At 35.4% G+C, this 20,480-nt stretch overlaps 1 protein-coding gene across 5 annotated transcripts in view; it reads left to right on the forward strand.

The window, feature by feature from the left end:
* LOC121380103 (rab11 family-interacting protein 3-like) overlaps nt 1-11,547 on the forward strand; it is a 104,037-nt gene extending 92,490 nt beyond the window's left edge. For all 5 annotated transcript variants that reach the window (XM_041508861.1, XM_041508859.1, XM_041508862.1 and 2 more), the window contains 2 exons: nt 60-200; nt 7,601-11,547. The gene's annotated coding sequence lies outside the window, so the exon portion shown is untranslated. The remainder of the gene's footprint in view (nt 1-59; nt 201-7,600) is intronic.
* The last annotated feature ends 8,933 nt before the right edge of the window (nt 11,548-20,480 follow it).

Here is a 20,480-nt window from a genome sequence, read left to right on the forward strand (position 1 = left end):
TTTGATTTTTTAAATTAAATATGGGACTTTGTTTTTAACAAGTATTGTTTATGTTTTAGGAAAACCGTAACCTGCATGAGTCGAATGAGGAACTGAATGCACAGTTGTTGATGAGGTGTATGGAAGAAGGGAGATCACTCCTTCGAGAAACCCACGAGCTTTCATTAGCCGAAGAGCTGGAACATTTAACGAAAGAAGAGGTTTGTATGACACCTATTTTATGCTAAATCTTTGAAAAATCTGTCTTTGTTTTACTTTTGCTTTGTAGTGCTAATTTAGATTTCTAAAGAATAATAGATATGAATTATACACCTGAAATCTTAATTCAGTGATATCAGTTTAAATAGGGTTATATTTAGTAGAGTGATATCAGTTTAAATAGGGTTATATTTAGTAGAGTGATATCAGTTTAAATAGGGTTATATTTAGTAGAGTGATATCAGTTTAAATAGGGTTATATTTAGTAGAGTGATATCAGTTTCAATATGGTTATATTTAGTAGAGTGATATCAGTTTAAATATGGTTATATTTAGTAGAGTGATATAAATAAATCTTCTATTAAGCAATTCGTCAAACATCACAAAGTAAATATTATTTTGAAAATATTTTTTCTTTATTTTGATTTTAACATCCCCCCAAAAAAGACATTGGAAATAAAGAATAATTTTGTTAACTTATGTTATGTGAAAAAAAGGCAGTAAAAAATAAAGGATAATTTTGTTAACTTATATCTAGCCATTCTTTAATCAAGATTAATGGTTAATCTAATTTTCATATAAAACTGGTTTGGTGTCACCATCATGTAAATAAAAAATTCAAATTACTTTTTCCAAATGTCAAACTTGATTAGTCTGATTGCTTAGTTAGCTTGTTCTTTTCTGTTCGTATTTCCACCCCTCCCCTGTTATATTGGTGGTATATTTGGTGGGTTATTGTTTTTTTAAATTATATCTTCAATTTCTTACCATTCTTGATTTTTTCTTATCAACCAATGGTCTTTTATTTTCTTTGGGTTTCCATTAACTCTTTCTGTGCTAAGTTTTCTTGGCTTGTTACATCTTGTGTTGCGGCATTGCTTCTTTCAGCTTGATGTGACGCCAAAGGTAAGACCACCCAGTAACCCTGCCACATTCCCCATCCCTGCTCCCTTTGCTGTTTCAGGGATTTGTGTTCATTACAGTTAGTTAAGGGATGTAACAAAGTTTCAAATGTCAGCTGCATGTTTTCATTTGTTCATGTGACTCATTCTTTTGGGGTTTATTATATTTATATATACTTAACATATTTATTTAATATGGTGTGATTTGTATCGATATGATGGCAATACTAAAACAAGATTTTGAAAAAGCAGGGTTTTATCTAATATTTTATACTCTAATATTTTGGTGTTCAACTCAGAGTAGGTAACATCAAAGCCTTTGTCTTCAGATATTGAAGATATAAAAATAATGAAGTGTTCTGTGTATCGATCATGTACTGAAGATATAAAAATAATGAACTGTTCTGTGTATCGATCATGTACTGAAGATATAAAAATAATGAAGTGTTCTGTGTATCGATCATGTACTGAAGATATAAAAATAATGAAGTGTTCTGTGTATCGATCATGTACTGAAGATATAAAAATAATGAACTGTTCTGTGTATCGATCATGTACTGAAGATATAAAAATAATGAAGTGTTCTGTGTATCGATCATGTACTGAAGATATAAAAATAATGAAGTGTTCTGTGTATCGATCATGTACTGAAGATATAAAAATAATGAAGTGTTCTGTGTATCGATCATGTACTGAAGATATAAAAATAATGAAGTGTTCTGTGTATCGATCATGTACTGAAGATATAAAAATAATGAAGTGTTCTGTGTATCGATCATGTACTGAAGATATAAAAATAATGAAGTGTTCTGTGTATCGATCATGTACTGAAGATATAAAAATAATGAAGTGTTCTGTGTATCGATCATGTACTGAAGATATAAAAATAATGAAGTGTTCTGTGTATCGATAATGTACTGAAGATATAAAAATAATGAAGTGTTCTGTGTATCGATCATGTACTGAAGATATAAAAATAATGAAGTGTTCTGTGTATCGATCATGTACTGAAGATATAAAAATAATGAAGTGTTCTGTGTATCGATCATGTACTGAAGATATAAAAATAATGAACTGTTCTATGTATCGATCATGTACTGCCAACTAAATGCAAAAGGTCTTGTTAAGATTATTATGAGTTTTATTGGTCTAATAAGGCTTGCTATTTTATTCCTTTGAAGATTGAATTAAAATGTATGATTACAGACAAATCCGTGTCTAATATTGTCTGTGTGATGTGTGTTAAAGAGACAGTTTTGAATTTACTACCATTGTTGAGATATTTCTGACTAACAGAGCCATATTAATAAATAAAATTACATATTAAATACATTTTGTGTTTAGAATATCAGTGTTTGTATATTTAGTGTCTTTCTAATTTTCTTAAAGAGACAGACCTTAGTTTCAACCCGTGAAAATTAACACTAAGTTTGTAAAACTTACATAACAAATTACAATGTAATACTGAACAAAATGTACAAGAAAAACATTAATTATACAGACACTAATATCCTAAATAGAAAAATATACACTGAAAACCAAAAGAAATGCAAATTTAATTTTCAACAGTAACATTAAATTTAGTTTTTTAAGAAGACGTTAACACAAATTGAGATTCAGCAGACTTACAGGTTGATATACTGTTTATCATTTCATAGAACTGAGTGTTTGTAATCAAGTGAACCTGTTGTAATTACAAAGTAATCAGAACCCTGATTTGCATTTATTTGATTGTCCAGTGTATTTAATATGTAAATATTATTGATTAAAAAGATGCTCTTAGTTGGACACCTGTTACAATGGTGGCAAACTGCACAGTCTCTTTAAGTAAGATTTTCCAGATAAAACCCTGCAGAATGAGTTTGAGGATTTTGCTTTGGTAACTTGCTTTAACAAGTCACGCTGTTAACAAGGGCTGTTAACAAGGTTTAATATGTTGTATATTAACTTCAGTTTGTTAATGCTGGGTAAGCTAACACTGTCCAAGTTGAGCTGTTTATTATTACGCCAGGCACCAATTGCTTAATGTGTGTACATTGTAAACCTTTGTTGTAGTTCTTAAATCAACTCGTTTGATCTTGTCATACAGTTAATACACATGGGCTTCAACTTGACATAAATAAGCGGCTGGATATGATTTTGTAACATACAGTTAATACACATGGGCTTCAACTTGACATAAATAAGCGGCTGGATATGATTTTGTAACATACAAAAATAACTGTACAATTAATTAAGGCAGAAAAAGAATTGAAACAAAAAGGAAATCATACAATGCAGTGTATCTTTGTATTTTCACAAAATATGTCTTGCCAGAATAATAAATACTAAAAATGGTTGAATTTAAAAGATTGATGTTCTGTCGGTTCGAAAGTGTTGTTTTAGTTTAAAAGAGAGAAAGTTCAAGTTTGTTTTGTTTAACGACACCAAGGTCAAAATCAATTGGTTTAACATGCACATTCAAAGCAAGCTGTTAAAGTGCACGCCTGTCATGGGCACAACTTTTGACTACTGCCAGCTCTTCCATCCAGCACAGGGAAGGGTGGGGAGAGGGAGAAAGGCTGGATCACACAACACTGGCAGGTGCAAGGTAGCACGGGGAAGGGTTGGGAGAGGGAGAAGGCGGGATCACACAACACTGGCAGGTGCAAGGTAGCACAGGGAAGGGTTGGGAGAGGGAGAAGGTGGGATCACACACACAGATAGGTGCAAGGTAGCACGGGGAAGGGTTGGGAGAGGGAGAAGGCGGGATCACACACACAGATAGGTGCAATGTAGCACGGGGAAGGGTTGGGGGAGGGAGAAGGTGGGATCACACAACACTGGCAGGTGCAAGGTAGCACGGGGAAGGGTTGGGGGAGGGAGAATGTGGGATCACACACACTGACAGGTGCAAGGTAGCACGGGGAAGGGTTGGGGGAGGGAGAATGCGGGATCACACACACAGACAGGTGCAAGGTAGCACAGGAGAGTGAGAAGACGGGATCACACACACACTGACAGGTGCAAGGTAGCACGGGGAAGGGTTGGGGTAGGGAGAAGACGGGATCACACACACAGACAGGTGCATGGTAGCACGGGGAAGGGTTGGGGTAGGGAGAATGTGGGATCACACACACAGACAGGTGCATGGTAGCACGGGGAAGGGTTGGGGTAGGGAGAATATGGGATCACACACACAGACAGGTGCAAGGTAGCACGGGGAAGGGTTGGGGTAGGGAGAAGACGGGATCACACACACAGACAGGTGCATGGTAGCACGGGGAAGGGTTGGGGTAGGGAGAATGTGGGATCACACACACAGACAGGTGCAAGGTAGCACGGGGAAGGGTTGGGGTAGGGAGAAGACGGGATCACACACACTGACAGGTGCAAAGTAGCACAGGGAAGGGTTGGGGGAGAGAGAAGGCGGGATCACACACACTGACAGGTGCAAGGTAGCACAGGGAAGGGTTGGGGGAGGGAGAAGGCGGGATCACACACACTGACAGGTGCAAGGTAGCACAGGGAAGGGTTGGGGGAGGGAGAAGGCGGGATCACACACACTGACAGGTGCAAAGTAGCACAGGGAAGGGTTGGGGGAGAGAGAAGGCGGGATCACACACACTGACAGGTGCAAGGTAGCACAGGAAGCCCGTCCAAGGTTCAGAAGTGTGCAAAGCAGGTGTTTGGTGGTACAGAATTTGACACCACTAAAGAACATTGATTCATAAATCATCAGTTTAATATTAGAAAAAGTTAGTATGTTTTGTTTAATGACATGACTAAAGCACATTGATTTATTATTTGTTGGCTATTGCATGTAGTCTTAGAGAGGAAACACGCTTTATTTTAGCAAGAGTAGCAAGACATTTTTTATGTGCACTTTCCCACAGACAAAACAGTACATAGCATGGCCTTTGATGCCCTACTAGATGTCAGAATGTGATAATTCTGACAGGTACATCCTCAGAGGAAACCTGCTACATGTTTCTATCAGCAGCAAGGGATCTTTTATGTGCACTTCCCAAAGACAGGACAGCACAGCCTTCTATAATTCCAGTCATGGGTTGGAATAGGAAGAAATAATCATAGAACAAGTCCTATTACATGTATCTAGTTCTTGTGGATTGGTCACCTGAGGTGCTTTGGTCACGTGGTCAAACCCCCTCGGCAGACACATTCTCTGACTTGATGTTTTTCCATCCCAAACAGTGCCCCACCAGTGGTATATCAAAAGTGCATATAAAACATTCCTTGAATGATGCTAATGAAAAAATCTTGTAGGATTCCTTTCAAGACTACAGGTATGTGTCAGAATTAACAAATACCTGTCAGCCAGTAGCCAATGATTAACAAATCAATGTGTTCTAGTGGTGTCGTTAAACAAAACAAACTTTACAATGTGGTTTTAAAGGCATACTGTCACAGATTTAAGGACCTTATTTCTCTAAAAATGAATAATAAATGAAAATTACATTAATGTTTGGAAACCAAACCTAACTATCGCATTATCTTAATTGAACCATGAAGAAGAGAAATTCAAATCAACCATCTTGGCAATATTAGTTTTTGAATTATTGACCATTGCCATTACTTTTTCAAAATATCATTAATAAGTGGAGTATGGTGGTTACGTAGATGGTTGAATAAACATACATTTAGGGACAAATTAAATATATATATTTTTTCAGGTAATACTTAGTTAGGCCATTTAATAGGTAAGTGGCCTGTGACAATATGCCTTTAATATATAAACACACACAGTGTTTGTTGGCAGGATTTGAACCCACAACACCAGTTTGAACTTCGTGGCCTCCATGGACATTATGCTATTCATTTGGTGAATATATATATATATATATATATATATATATATATATATATATATATATATATATATATATATATATATATATATGTCGCCACATCTGTGTTATTCTTAGACAGGACAACATCTATTCTTTTCTGTTCTTAGGAGGTGTCAATGGAAGTCATTAAAACTTATTAATGATGATACTCACCAATCAGCTGGCAATAATATGTTCTCGGGAGTGGGAAACATGTTCGGGAGTAACGATCAACATGATCTTGGAGTGGGGAACATGTTCTGGGGTGGGAACAATTTGTTTTGGGGGGTGGGGAACAACATGATCTGGGGATGGGGAACAACACATTCTGGGGTTGGAGAACAACATGTTCTGAGGGTAGAGAACAATATGTTCTGGGGGTGGGAACATGTTCTGGGGGTGAGTAACATCCTGGGCCAGGGAATATTAGGTGGATCTTAGAAATAACATACTGCAATGGGGATCATGTTCTGTGGTGTGTGTGGGGGGGGGTGCTTATGGGAGATATGGTGCCGAAAATTAAAAGAAAAACATTTGGGTTTTTTAGAGACCTATTTTTAGGCTTCTGAATTTTATGTGCATTAAAAATGTGAGAAAAAAATGTTAATGGGTTATTAGTGTGAAATACATAACATAACTAACATGGCAACTGTAAGTAAATCTGCCCTTTGTGCAGTCCTCACATATTTCATGTTCCAAACAGCACTTCCCGTGTTTTCCTTTCTGCAGCATACTTGAGTCCACTTAATGTAAACTCGGTGCAAACTTCGTGTAAATTGAGTGTAAACTGAGTGTAAATTGAGTGTAAATAGTGATCAGAAATTAAGCATACACCACTGATATCATATCATGCTAACATTATACACATCAAGATGCATCTATAGTCCTTCCCAGCCTCCTTGAACATTGTTTTTTGTAAATAATTTCTGTTTGATTTGACACAAGAAGAAAAGTGAAAGCTGATGATTAATGAATCAGTGTGCTCTGGCCACCATTTATATCTCACAGAATATCTTTTAACTTGTAGAAGCATCACAAGGGGTAAATGGATATTCATGTACCCTCTGTACCTGGTTTTCCAGCACACATGCTTTGTTTAGTCTCCCACACTCTTCCAAAACCAGCAACAATCAACCACATGTGTGGCCCCACTACTGGAGGTTACATCCAAATACATTTCAGTTGTCAGCGTCAATCAGAAGCAAAATTAACACAATACTGATATCTTTTTTTTAATACCATAGTTAACCAAGTTTAGGATCATGGACTGTTTAATATTTTAACCAACCACTGAACAAACTGTTACCACCTACTGGTGGTGATGATTAGGACTAATTACACTGACAATATGCATGTTTGTTCTTGCTTAAGTATTTTAATATATTCAGCATTGCAATGTGTAGCTGTATTAATTAATAAATTAACCACAATATGTATGTTTTTCTCTTCTCAAATAGAATATTGAATCATGTATATTAGAGATTCATTAACACAGTATGTTAAAATTTATTAACAGGGTCATGCATATAAATCATATGTACCTACCATTATTACACTTTATTACAAATTCATTAACAATGTCATACATTTGAATCATGACTTACATTATAATATAAATTTATTACATAATATTACATATGATTTATTAATATGTTTTTCTTTCCATTCCAGTTGCTTGAGAGACTGAAGAAGGAACAAGACTGTAACTTAAGACTTAAACAATATGTGGATAAAATACTTTTAACAATCATTGACAAAAACCCATCGTTGTTGGAGATAACCAACAAATGAATTATCCTGAACAAGTTGGTTTTTCCATGTGACTGATCTTGATGAAAACACTGGAGGGCAGCATCTTGTATAGTGGACATCCTGTATAGTGGACATCTTGTACAGTGGACATCTTGTATAGTGGACATTGTGATCAAAGTGATCAGACTTTCACAGACATATTGCAAGATGTTTGCACTGCATGCTGCGTGGTTGATATACAAAATAACGCTGCCATAAACAAACCTGGTGAAGTGGTTGAAGAAAGTGATAAAGTTGATGAGGAAGTAATACGGTTGATAGGGCAATCACTGATGGATTGTGTATGAGGACATAACACAGTTCAAGAGGAAGTTATCATTGTTGGTTTCGGGAACCGACATTGTCAATGAATGTCCAATATTTTATACAACAGAGAGCGTATTCTGTGATGCTGAGAGACTCAGCAACCTAAGAAAGACACACTATATATTTTGTGTGGATGATATTAACAAATTGCTGCACTTTTCACTGGGATATGATGACACGTTACAGGCATTAACTTGTTACTGGTTGTGTCTACTCCGGAGACTTTGTGTATGTTGTGTTTCTCAAAGATTTAGCTAATTTATTTTTGTCATTTTAACATAATCAACAACAGATGGAAGCCAACGGTGTATATATATATAGTTAAAGCAGAATCTGATGGATCATGCTTCAGATAGTCCAGATCTGATTGCTTCGAAGGATCATCTCCACACCAAACAGGATAGCTTGTTTTTATTAGCAGGGAATCACATTCAGTGCTGCCACATAGTAGACTGCAATGGTGGGTCAGCTTTATGTTTTTAGTCCAAAGCTGATTGCCTCAAAGGATCACCTCCATACCAAATAGGCTAGCTTGTGTTTATCAGCAGGGCAATACCCTCAATGCTGCATACAGTGTCCTGGTGTATGTGCTCGTGTCAAATAAAAATTCAAACATGTCTGTCCGGGGTACAAAGTCTGACATAGCAAAAGTGTCTGAGCCAGACTGGGAGCATTTTATTTGAATTTGATTGTCATACTTGTATCAAAGTAAGATTGAAGCACGCTGTCCTGGGCACACATCTTAGCTATCTGGGTTGCCTGTCAAGGACAGTGGAGTAAATAGTCAGTTGATAGTGAGAGACAAGTGCTCTGTCCAGGATAGTGGGTTAATGGTTAGCTGATAGTGAGAGACAAATCATTCTGTCCAGGATAGTGGATTAATGGTTAGCTGATAGTGAGAGACAAGTCGTTCTGTCCAGGATAGTGGGTTAATGGTTAGCTGATAGTGAGAGGCAAGTCGTTCTGTCCAGGATAGTGGGTTAATGGTTAGCTGATAGTGAGAGACAAGTCGTTCTGTCCAGGATAGTGGGTTAATGGTTAGCTGATAGTGAGGGACAAATCATTCTGTCCTGAAACCTGTTCCAAAAAGTGATCATAACACTACAACAGTCAAAAGCAGCTACTTGATAGTGATATTGCGTTGCAATCGCTTAGTGGAACGGAACACAGAATAGTAGGTTAATGGTTACAGGTTAGTGAAGGTGAAGTTGGTGTAATGGCCTTTTGAGTTGTTAAAGCTCACAATGGATGGAGCCAATACTGGGATTTGAACCAAATGCCAACCAACCTTTAGGCCAAGGAGTTAACCACTGAACCACCTAGGCTGGTTTGAACATGGTCCATAGCAGCATGATTGTCTAAGAAAGACATCGCTCCTCATTTTGATGATATTTATCTGGTTGTGAGGGATCCACCATACAGACTGATTTGTCCAGCACTAAGCAGCTGTTTAAAGCTGTTGTTGACAGTAGATGGTTTGAGAATGTACCCATATATGCTGCATAAAGCTTCCCTGAGAAAAATCACTGGCTTTTTACACATAACTAGTCTTGTCATCAAAATAGAGCTGTTATTAGTATTTATTAATATTGTGTTTAATTCTAGAGATGTTTGTACTGATAATGATTTGTTGTAAGAAGCCATTCAGAAGTTATGTAACACCTACAGACATATGGAATAACACTTTACTTGGGTGATGGAATCAATCTGCATTGAAATTTGTAAGGGCAATTCTGTCTTTGCCTTGAAAATATACAATTTCCATTTCCAACCCTGTAGAAAAGCTGTAAGAGTATTTTTGTACATGTATTATTGCCTTTAGGATCAAGTAGAATTACGGTTGCCAAGTTTTTAACATACATAATATTATTAATATGGTGCATAGACATCAGAAGATGCCTTCATCGGGAAAGGTCAGTACTTTATTAATTTGCTTGCTTGTGGTGTGGAGGGTTTGGGAGTTGAGAAGTGTATTATTATCAGTTGTACAGTCTGGTATTACGCGTGGCTGGGTGTACAAAAAACAATTAGAATAAAGGCTGTTATATGATTTTTGAATGGAGACTATCTAAGTTGATGACCGATCTGTGATTTGTACCAGGTTGATCTCAGTGTGTAGGTGAAACATGGTGTTACTAAGCCAACTGTGATACATCCCTGTATTGCACTGTTATGATATACAAGGCTATATTAGTGCATTGATATAATGATATACAAGGCTATATTAGTGCATTGGTATGATGATATACAAGGCTATATTAGTGCATTGGTATGATGATATACAAGGCTATATTAGTGCATTGGTATGATGATATACAAGGCTATATTAGTGCATTGGTATGATGATATACATGGCTATATCAATACATTAGTATGATGATATACAAGGCTATATCAGTACATTGATAACATGATATACAAGGCTATGGTAATATGTGTGATTTTTATGAAATAAAAGAGGATATTATCATGTAAGTTAATTCTACACTGACCAGTAGATTTGTGAATACTCTGATGTACCAGTATGTCAGTGTACTGGTGTGTATATTTCTTGTTCCAATTCTCTTTTTAAAAACAAACTGATCTTTAATTACCCTGCTAAGTTAAGTAGAGCCATCTACATTGATGGGAGTTATGTTAAATAAATGATAGATTATAAATAACAGTACATGTATTTCGTAGATAATGTCATTTAAAGATTATTTTATTTTTAATGTCAAGTTTATATCCAGTGACAACTACTGTACATAAGAGAAAGATGTTTTATCCATCCATTACTCTCACCGTAAATAAAATGTGTTGAGTGTGTAAAGTGAGTCCCATTATAATGTGGTGCATTGTAGTTGCATTTAGTTGCTAAAGCACACAGTTTAATCTGTCACTATAAAGGTAAATTTACAAATGCAAATTAATGTTAAATTTGACAAGTGGTCTGTTTAATGAGCCTTTATTCTGTAATACTATGTTTAGCTAGTTGAATTTGACTGAACATTTTGAAAATGAAAATTTCCGTATTATTGCTAAAATGTTCCAGCTCAAACCTTGTAATACATTTAATACATTTAATGTGTGGATTTATGTAAGTAAAGTGTTACAATGGCACCAAAATATGTATAGTCCCTTCAATTTTGTTGATGCAGGAATTAAATTTAAAAAACTACAAAAAAACATTTCAGTGTTGGTTGCAATTGAAGCAAGCATGGATGGGATAATATGGAGATGAACATTTTAGATGCAATTAAATAAGAAATTAAAACATTTTAGACCAGTTGATACCTGGCTATTTAGTATTTTATTGTGGGTGTGTCTTTCTTTCATAAAATGATGTTTGTGAATAGTGCTTGTGTTGATATGTAGTGTGAATCTGTTAGAAATATACCAAATCATTTATGTGTTTGCTTGTAATTTATGAGTTTGATCATATTATACTTATGTTAGTACAGAACTCACAAATATCAGTCAAGTGACAGGGTTGTTAAATAATAAACAATATATATTAATTAGTTTATTTTCATTTGGCTATTGTGTTTTGGCACATTAAAAAACATTGAGTCTGTTATGGAAATGAAAACATAAAAATATTAACTTTTCTTAATTCCACTGAACACTGTAATATATGGTTTTCCTAACAGTGTTATTATTGCAGTATGTCCTCACTGACTGGCAGGTATTAGTCATAGCTGGGTTCACCGCAGTCGACGTTTGACATAAACCATTATTTAAAAACATTGTCTTTCTGTTATCCAACACAACATTTTAGTGAGGTTTTTAAAATATTTTTAGTAAATTATCTTTTAAAAGCAATGGAAAAAAAAGCCTTTTATTCAATATCAAATTGAGGTGATTTTTCACAACATTACAGAAAATATATACACAGGTGGACTATGATGGTAGATGTATGTTAACCATGAAGGAGAAACTTTCTTAAAGCATAAATTAGTGTAATTTTGAATTGTGTGCTAAATGTGTGGGTTGGTGCATCTTTGTCTTTCATGGATAATTATTGGTAATAAGTAAAACATTTTACTTTATGTAACTCTCTGCTTTTATATCTCTTAACAGAGATTTGTATTTACTAACATAATAATTATTTCACTTTGTTATAAACGTTTGAATGTAGAACAGTACTCCACAACAATCTGAATGCAAAAGATAATATATCCTGAACAAAAAAACCCAAAAAAAACCCATATATATATATATATATATATATATATATATATATATATATATACACTGGTATTTATTTTTATCTTGGTAAATGTACTGTCAAGATGGACCTAAAATGTTCACAAGACTTGGATAATTTCAACAGACACATAAACTATTGAGATTCTAACTGAATATTTTTGAATAAATGAAAGAAAACTAAATTAGTTTGTGTGTTTGTTTTGTTATTTAGTATATTGGTGTTTAAATAAATACTAGTGGTAATAAGTCAACTGTTTCAAAAACACATTTAAAAATCTTACATTGTTTATTAAGAAACCAATGAACGTCAAATCAAAATCAGAACTTGTTCAGCTTTTATAAAGATAAAACAAAATGATTTAGATTAAACATGTAAACACTGTAAAAATATGACACAAAACAATAGTACAGAATGTCAGTTGAGCGCCCCTTTAGTTACCAAGTTGTGGCATGTTCGAGAGACCAAGAACTCATGAATAATTTGACTGGTATCATCATCATTTGTCTTATGACATTCAACTAACATTAGGCTCAAAAACCAGTCTAGCAAATTGCTAGTTACCAACCTGTGATGTCAGAATGAGTGCTTGCAATTAGTAAGACTGGTACCATCATTATCTATCCTATCACATTCATCCAACATTAGGCTCAAAAACCAGTCTAGTGAGTAACCATGCTGCTGCTTCTTTTTCTTGAAACGGACGTTATTCAATAATTTATTAATTTGTCAGTAAATTGTTTTTTAACATTGGTATTTTTATGGTTTGTGCAATTAGTATTCAATGTTGTATTTATAGTATTTTTTTTATTAATGTCATATAATACTTATATGTTTAGTAATGGGCAACTGGATATTTTTGTAAACATCCTGTATGCATACTTGACATTGAAATGTTAGTTGTTGTACTAATACAATTAAAGCATTATTTCTGGAAAGATTTTTTGAAGGACTTCATAAAACAATATATAACTGGCAAAAGTTCCCAAATGTTTTGACAATTCCTCGATTGGTTCTTGTTATTTCCAAATCTAAGCATTTGGAAGCATGTACATGTATTATCAGTGCTAAATCTGTCCATCTGTTTTAGAGCACCAAGTTGTGTCTTAATATTTTCAAGTGAACTTCTTTCTAATCTTGTCCACATCTTCGTTTCATCTAGAATATGTTTTAAGTGTAAATTTCAGCTTTCATGTAAGCCATGCATAGGTTGATCATTGAACTGATCTTTAATCTTTTAACTGTAGAATGCTGAAGTGCTCCATACCTGTTTACCATTTGCAGGCCCTTAGGAACGGGGGGGGGGGGGGGGGGGGGGGGGGGGGGGCGGGGGCACATGCCCCCCACTTGTGAGCCTTTTAAAAAAAAAAAAAAAAAGTTTTCCATTGTAACCAAAATCTGATATAGAGTTTGTACCCGATCCGTCAGTGCCGCCCCCCCCCCCCCCCCCCCCCCCCAGTCATTCCTACGGGCCTAATTTGGATTATAAAATTGTTTATTTTCAAAAACATGAATACAACCAGGCTTGAAGTTGTTTCTGATTGTGAACCTATATTGGGAGATGGGGAGAGTTAATAAATCTATAAGTTTATTAATAAGGTGCTTATTTAGGTTTAGGGCAAATCAACGTTTTTTATAATACAATCTATGTTAATATATTGTGTGTGAAGATTTTTCAACGGGTGAGTGAGTTAATGAGTATAGAATGAACCGTCCTGGGTCAGCGCAGATCCTGTTTGATATGCAAACATGTCCTATCTCTGTGGATCTCTGTGATAACAGATAATATTAATTTGGTTTGCTATTTACAACTACCCTTTGGTAAGCTAGATACAACAGGCCCTGTGCTTATAAACCTTAAAGTCTAGACACTATTTAAATAGCATTACGTTAAAGTCTGGACTTTATTAAAATCTAGACTTTAAGTTTTATAAGCATGGGCCCAGAACTGCAACCAAATTCACAAAACATGGGTCAAATTTACAAAGCCTGTAGCTATATTTTATTACCCACATGGTCTACAATAAATGGTTACATCCATATTGTTTTCTTCTACCCTATCTTTATGGCATGGGTCATAATAATACACATACTGTACATTGGAAACTGTTATAGCACACTTCTGACGTCACTATAGTTGCTATAGCAACTGCAAGCTTGTGACAGTCATGGCAATGATATTAACATCAATCCACTACGCTGTAAATGACATTGCTGAATGCTATTAACATGAATTGTGAAGCAATTATAATCATATTTAACATTTGTTATAAATCACAGTTTGTGGATAATAAATAAATTATAACATTCATGGGAGTGCCATATGAAATTTATGCATTTGGAAAACATTTTATACCCCTCGCTCTCGCTTGGGGAATAAAAAATATTCCCAAAGTCATTTCATAAATTCTGTATGGCACTTCTGCTCATGCAATAATCTATGTTTATTTTCAATGCTTAAACACCTGCAATTTAAGAAAAACAGGCTTTTTAAATTCAGCCCTGTAACTTTGTTTATAAGTTTTTAATATCTGTTTAAGCAGAAAAATACATCAAATATAGAAGATGGGTTATGCTAAGAACAAAAAATAATTGAGGTATAGTTCATTCTATATTAGTTGTATAGTTAGTTCATTCTATATTAGTTGTATAGTTAGTTCATTCTATATTAGTTGTATAGTTAGTTCATTCTATATTAGTTGTATAGTTTGTTATTAAAGGGACAGACCCTAGTTTTTAAACACTAAAGCATATGTTTCACCTAGAGCCTAGTTTCAATCTGTAACAATGGACACTAAGTTTGGTTAATTTACAAACCTGTAACAAATTTAGATACAACAGAGTGAAACAAGAGTCTGTGATGTTGAAATATCCTCAAAAATAGACTTAAATGTTACTCCATAACCTTTACTTCTCAGACGCACCTGCATTTTTCAAAATATGGAAAATGCATTTTGTGGCATTAGAAACACCAGGATGACAGAAACACTTCGGTTGTATAGAAATAGATAATGTAAACAATAAAATATAAGTAATGTTTGATTTCAGTGATCATAAACGGCTTTACTAGTGAAAAATATACCTTAGTGTTTAAAAAAATAGGGCCGGTCCCTTTAAACAATCATTATAATAACAGTGAGTTTAAATATATATATATAAATTTCCTGTGATCCACATGTTGAAATGACATCATATTGTGCCTGAACTTGATTCCAAACACATGTAAATGTGCCACTGCTAGCTGTAGGTATAAACTTACAAGGTTTTGTGAATTTGCCACCTCTGTGTTTTCATGTCTTCAATTTGATGATATAGTTGTTGTCAAACTGTTTGTGTACATTTGTCAAATTACTGTTTTGTCAAAAGTAACTTCAGCCTTTTATTATATGTTAGTCTACTCTACTTATGTGTAAACTGTAAAACATGTCAATATTTTTATACCTTCTGTAAATTATTTGTTAAAAAAAAAAGAAGTTATATTTAAGAAATTTAACTTGATCTAGCGATGTATTTTGTCTAAGATATGATTTTCTTTCTGATTACATGTATGTTGAAATAATGTTAAAAGCATATTGCTTTGTATCATTTGGAGGAATTAAAACATGTTGCATGTTTGTAATTTTTATAAAATTATTTAATTACTTGTATTTTTGTATTGCATTTTTGACATGCTTTTGCCCATATTAATTTTGTAAATTACACTGAACTCCAGACAAAACGCAAATGTAATTTTCAGCTGTTATTTTATGTAGCTGGTAAACTGTGTACAGTGTTTATGAAATATAACAAGCAGGTTTTTTTTTATCAATTTTGTTCACTGATATGTAGTATGTTAACATAGTTCAATAAATTCTATATCAGTGAAATGTAAGACAATTTGTTTTTTCAATAATATAATTGCAAATTCGGCAAAATTATTTTTCTCTTCTCCAAATTTTGTCACTAGAGATACATATCACTGTTACAAGGTAAATAAATAGCCAAATTTATCAAATGTGTTAACTATATGAAGGTCGACGTTTTGCATAATTCAGCAACAAGTACATTAATCTATGTTAAACATATCTATCACTTATCAAATTTAACAGATCAGATTTACTTACAACACAGTTTTAATTGTTTTCATTTAACTGATATACATGTGTGAGTGTGTGTGTGAACAAATTAACTATGTGTGTCATACAGGTTAAAATATATATGCATAAGAGTAACTATATTCAACACAGTTTAGGAAGTAAACATTTATTTTTTGTAAAACAATTTGTGAAACCTGTGATATTTCAAAAGTGAGGATGGACACTGAATAGAATGCATTTGGTTTAATTAATTCATATCACTATCATCAGAAGACCATTAAAATTTTAGTAATTTTGAAGAAAAATGTATTGACATAAGTAATGATTTGACATATAAAACCTGATTTGTTTTTCCTGTCAAAAATGGTGTATGTTAATGCATTCTAGTCTTCTTTTTTAAATAGTAAATGTTACACATGTCTGACTTTGTACCATCAACACAACGTAGAGGATCTTTTACTGATCAAAAATACACTGATCTTGTTCAAGATCAAAGTCACAATATCTTAGGTGAAAACCAAACGTTTGTCATCTATTACCATATCTAGAGAAATATTGGAAGATGCTGTATTGCTGATGCTAGGATACATTCCATAATTCATTAGGTGATATAGTTTGTCCAGTAATTGGTTACTTGATTTTAGTTTAAACCCGTATCACAGTGTCTAGGTTTGATATACATTATATCACATCTAGGTTTGATATACATTGTATCACGTCTAGGTTTGAGATACATTGTATCACAACATCTAGGTTTTGATATACATTGTATCACAACATCTAGGTTTGATATACATTGTATCATGTCTAGGTTTGATATACATTGTATCACAACATCTAGGTTTGATATACATTGTATCACATTTAGGTTTGATATACATTGTATCACTGCAAGTCTTTATTCTCTCTTTTTTTCCTATCCAATGTATGCTATTTGTTGTTAGCTTATCGTGGGTTTATTTAATTGGGGGTCGTGCCCTGATCTTTATTGTGTAAATATTTATAAATTGCCTTGTCAGTTTTAGACATCATTTCCGACACACTTGGAAATAAAACACATTCCACAATTTGCGCTTTGTTGTCAGATATATGTTTCAGGCAAGGGCTTTAGACTGTGGTGAGCACAGATTGTTTAAGGGGGTTCGGGTCATGCTTTTGATGATAATATACTCTTCAAAAAAAGTAACGCAAAGCCAGATTTTCATTATATGTTTCTAAATCGTTTAATACATGAAAGAAACATGGCAGAAACGTGCAATTTGACACAGATAAACAACATTGACAGAGGCTGTTGTAACAGCCATCCAAGTTCCCAAGGTCCCGTTTGCCGTCACCTACAGTCAGTAACGAGTGTGACCCCCATGAGAGTCAAGTACTGCCTGGCACCTCCTGCCCATCGAAGCAATCAGATGATGGATGACATCCTGCGGAATTGTAGCCCACTCGGCCTCCAAAGCGGCAGCCAGCTGTTGTAGTGTCTGAGGTTGGGGTTGCCGTCGTTGCAAACGTCTATCCAGTTCATCCCACAAATATCTCGATTGGGTTTAAATCGGGGGATTTGGAGGGCCATGGAAGAACACTGATGTTGTTGTTTGCTAGGAAGGCTGTGGTGATGCGCGCTGTATGAGGACGGGCATTGTCCTGCTGGAAAACAGTGTTGCCGTTGGCCATGTTGGGGACGACGTACGGGCGCAAGATCTCGTCCACATAGCGCTGTGCTGTCAAGTTCCCCCTGATGTGCACCAAGTCTGTCCTGGCGTTGTAAGAGATGGCTGCCCACATCATCACACTTCCTCCACCAAATCTGTCCACTTCCTGTATGCAATTGCGTGCAAAACGTTCATCTCTTCGGCGGTAGACACGTGCCCTTCCATCCTGTCTGCGGAGCATGAATCGCGATTCGTCGCTGAACCACACGTGTCTCCATCGTCTTTGAGGCCATACCCTGTGTGCTTGACACCATTGTAGTCGATCCTGTCGATGCTGCTGGGTTAAAATCACGCCTCTAACAGGAAGTCTGGGTCGCAATCCTGCCTCTCGTAGACGGTTCCGGACAGTCTGGTCAGAGATCCTACGCAGTTCCGGTATTGCAGATTGAGTAGAGGTAGCCCTGGTCGTCCTTTGGCGTAGGTGGCGCAACCGGATGTAGCGATCCTGGGCAGGAGTGGTGACACGTGGTCTACCGGATCTGCGAAGGTCACGTGTTGATCCATGCGCCTGGTAGCGGATCCATAATCTTGAAATGGTGCTAGGGTACACAATGAAAAGCCTCGCAACCTCTGATTGGGATTCGCCTGCTTCCAATTGTCCGACGGCGTTGTTCCTCTGTGCTTCATTCAGTCTTGGCATTGTGAAAGCTACGCTGACAGTTTTAAACTGAGTACAGCTAAGTCCTGAACCCTGCACTTTTATAGGGCTTCTTGTGCCTCTTGCACGTGCACACCATGCCGACCGTTCAAATCGCTGAATTTGACCGCAGGTGCGGTTTTGCGATTGTTAACTTTTTCACACCTGTCTTCAAGGTCATCAAATTCCGAACAACTTTGCTGGTGAAAATGCATTTGGTACGCTCCATTACACAACATACTTAGCGTTTGGAACACGATGTTTTCACACGTCCATATTTATTAGGAAAATTTCATTTTTGCGTTACTTTTTTTGAAGAGTATATATTAAAAACAAGAAAGTTTGCCGGGAGTAGGGAGGTCGATCCCCACATGCACATGCAGAGAGGGGGGGGGGGGGGGGGTGCAGAATTTAATGCAGTGGTAAAGCGTCTGCTTGATGTGCGTTCGGTCTGGGATCGATTCCCGTCGGTGGGCCCATTGACCTATGTTTTGTTCCAGGCAGTGCACCAGGAACGACTGGTGGTGTCGTTAAACAAAACAAGCTTTAACTCTGCACATGCGCCTGTATTTTACTATTTAAACAAAACAAGCTTTAACTCTGCACATGCGCCTGTGTTTTACTATTTAAACAAAACAAGTTTTAACTCTGCACATGCGCCTGTGTTTTACTATTTAAACAAAACAAGCTTTAACTCTGCACATGCGCCTGTGTTTTACTATTTAAACAAAACAAGCTTTAACTCTGCACATGCGCCTGTATTTTACTATTTAAACAAAACAAGCTTTAACTCTGCACATGCGCCTGTATTTTACTATTTAAACAAAACAAGCTTTAACTCTGCACATGCGCCTGTATTTTACTATTTAAACATTGGTTATGCATTATTTTCTATGGCCTAAAAAAAAAAAAAAAAAAAAAAACACACAAAAAACAACAACAACGTGCATAAAACCATTCACCCTTACGAAATCCCAGATACAATGTTTTATCTTGCAATCACTATTTGTATTGGCTGGTTAATGCAGTCATAAACGTATATTAGCAGATTATGAGTTTTGACGTCACGCTACATTACAAAAACCACTCATTTATCCTCCAGGTCATCGTGCAATGTTGCTGAAATAACAGAAATAATAGCTTTAACCCTTAATTTTTATGGATTGCAGGATAAAGACAATAACTAGTTAATGACGTAGGATGTCGGCTTTATCCTGTTCAGCTCGAACGAAAAATTCACATTCTTAACTTCATAGGATAAAGCCGATATCCTACATCATTAAGTAGCTATTATCCATACGTATGTACTATTCACCTAAATATTAATAAATAAAATTTAAAAAAAAAATACACACCAATTTTTTTTTTTAATTCGGGTCGGCCTGTTTTTCTAGGTGGTGACAGGTATTTTTGTTCATTTTAGCCTTGTAACAGGCTATTCAACATTTATGTGGGGAATTAGGGGAAGGGGGGGGGGGGGGGGGGGGGGGGGCTAGAGATCAGGTGTGATATAAAATGATATTGGATAGTTAACATATATATTTAAAAGGCCACTCCAAGCGTGACTATTGCCTACGTACTATATTAGCCTATATTTATAAACTAAATTTATCTATACAACTCAAAAGAATTTAAGGGTCAAAAATTTATAACCAAATAAGTTTCAGAGTGTATTAGATTGATGATGTAAACTACACCAAAAATTTAATTTATTGTTCCATATTTACAAAAAAACACAAATAAACGTCACTGTATACAAGAAAGTCACATGACATGCTGTCAAAGTTGAAGGTTGTCAAACATGGATTTTACACATTAGAAC

This window comes from Gigantopelta aegis, chromosome 8 (genome assembly GCF_016097555.1).
Source record: "Gigantopelta aegis isolate Gae_Host chromosome 8, Gae_host_genome, whole genome shotgun sequence".
NCBI lineage: Eukaryota > Metazoa > Mollusca > Gastropoda > Neomphalida > Peltospiridae > Gigantopelta > Gigantopelta aegis.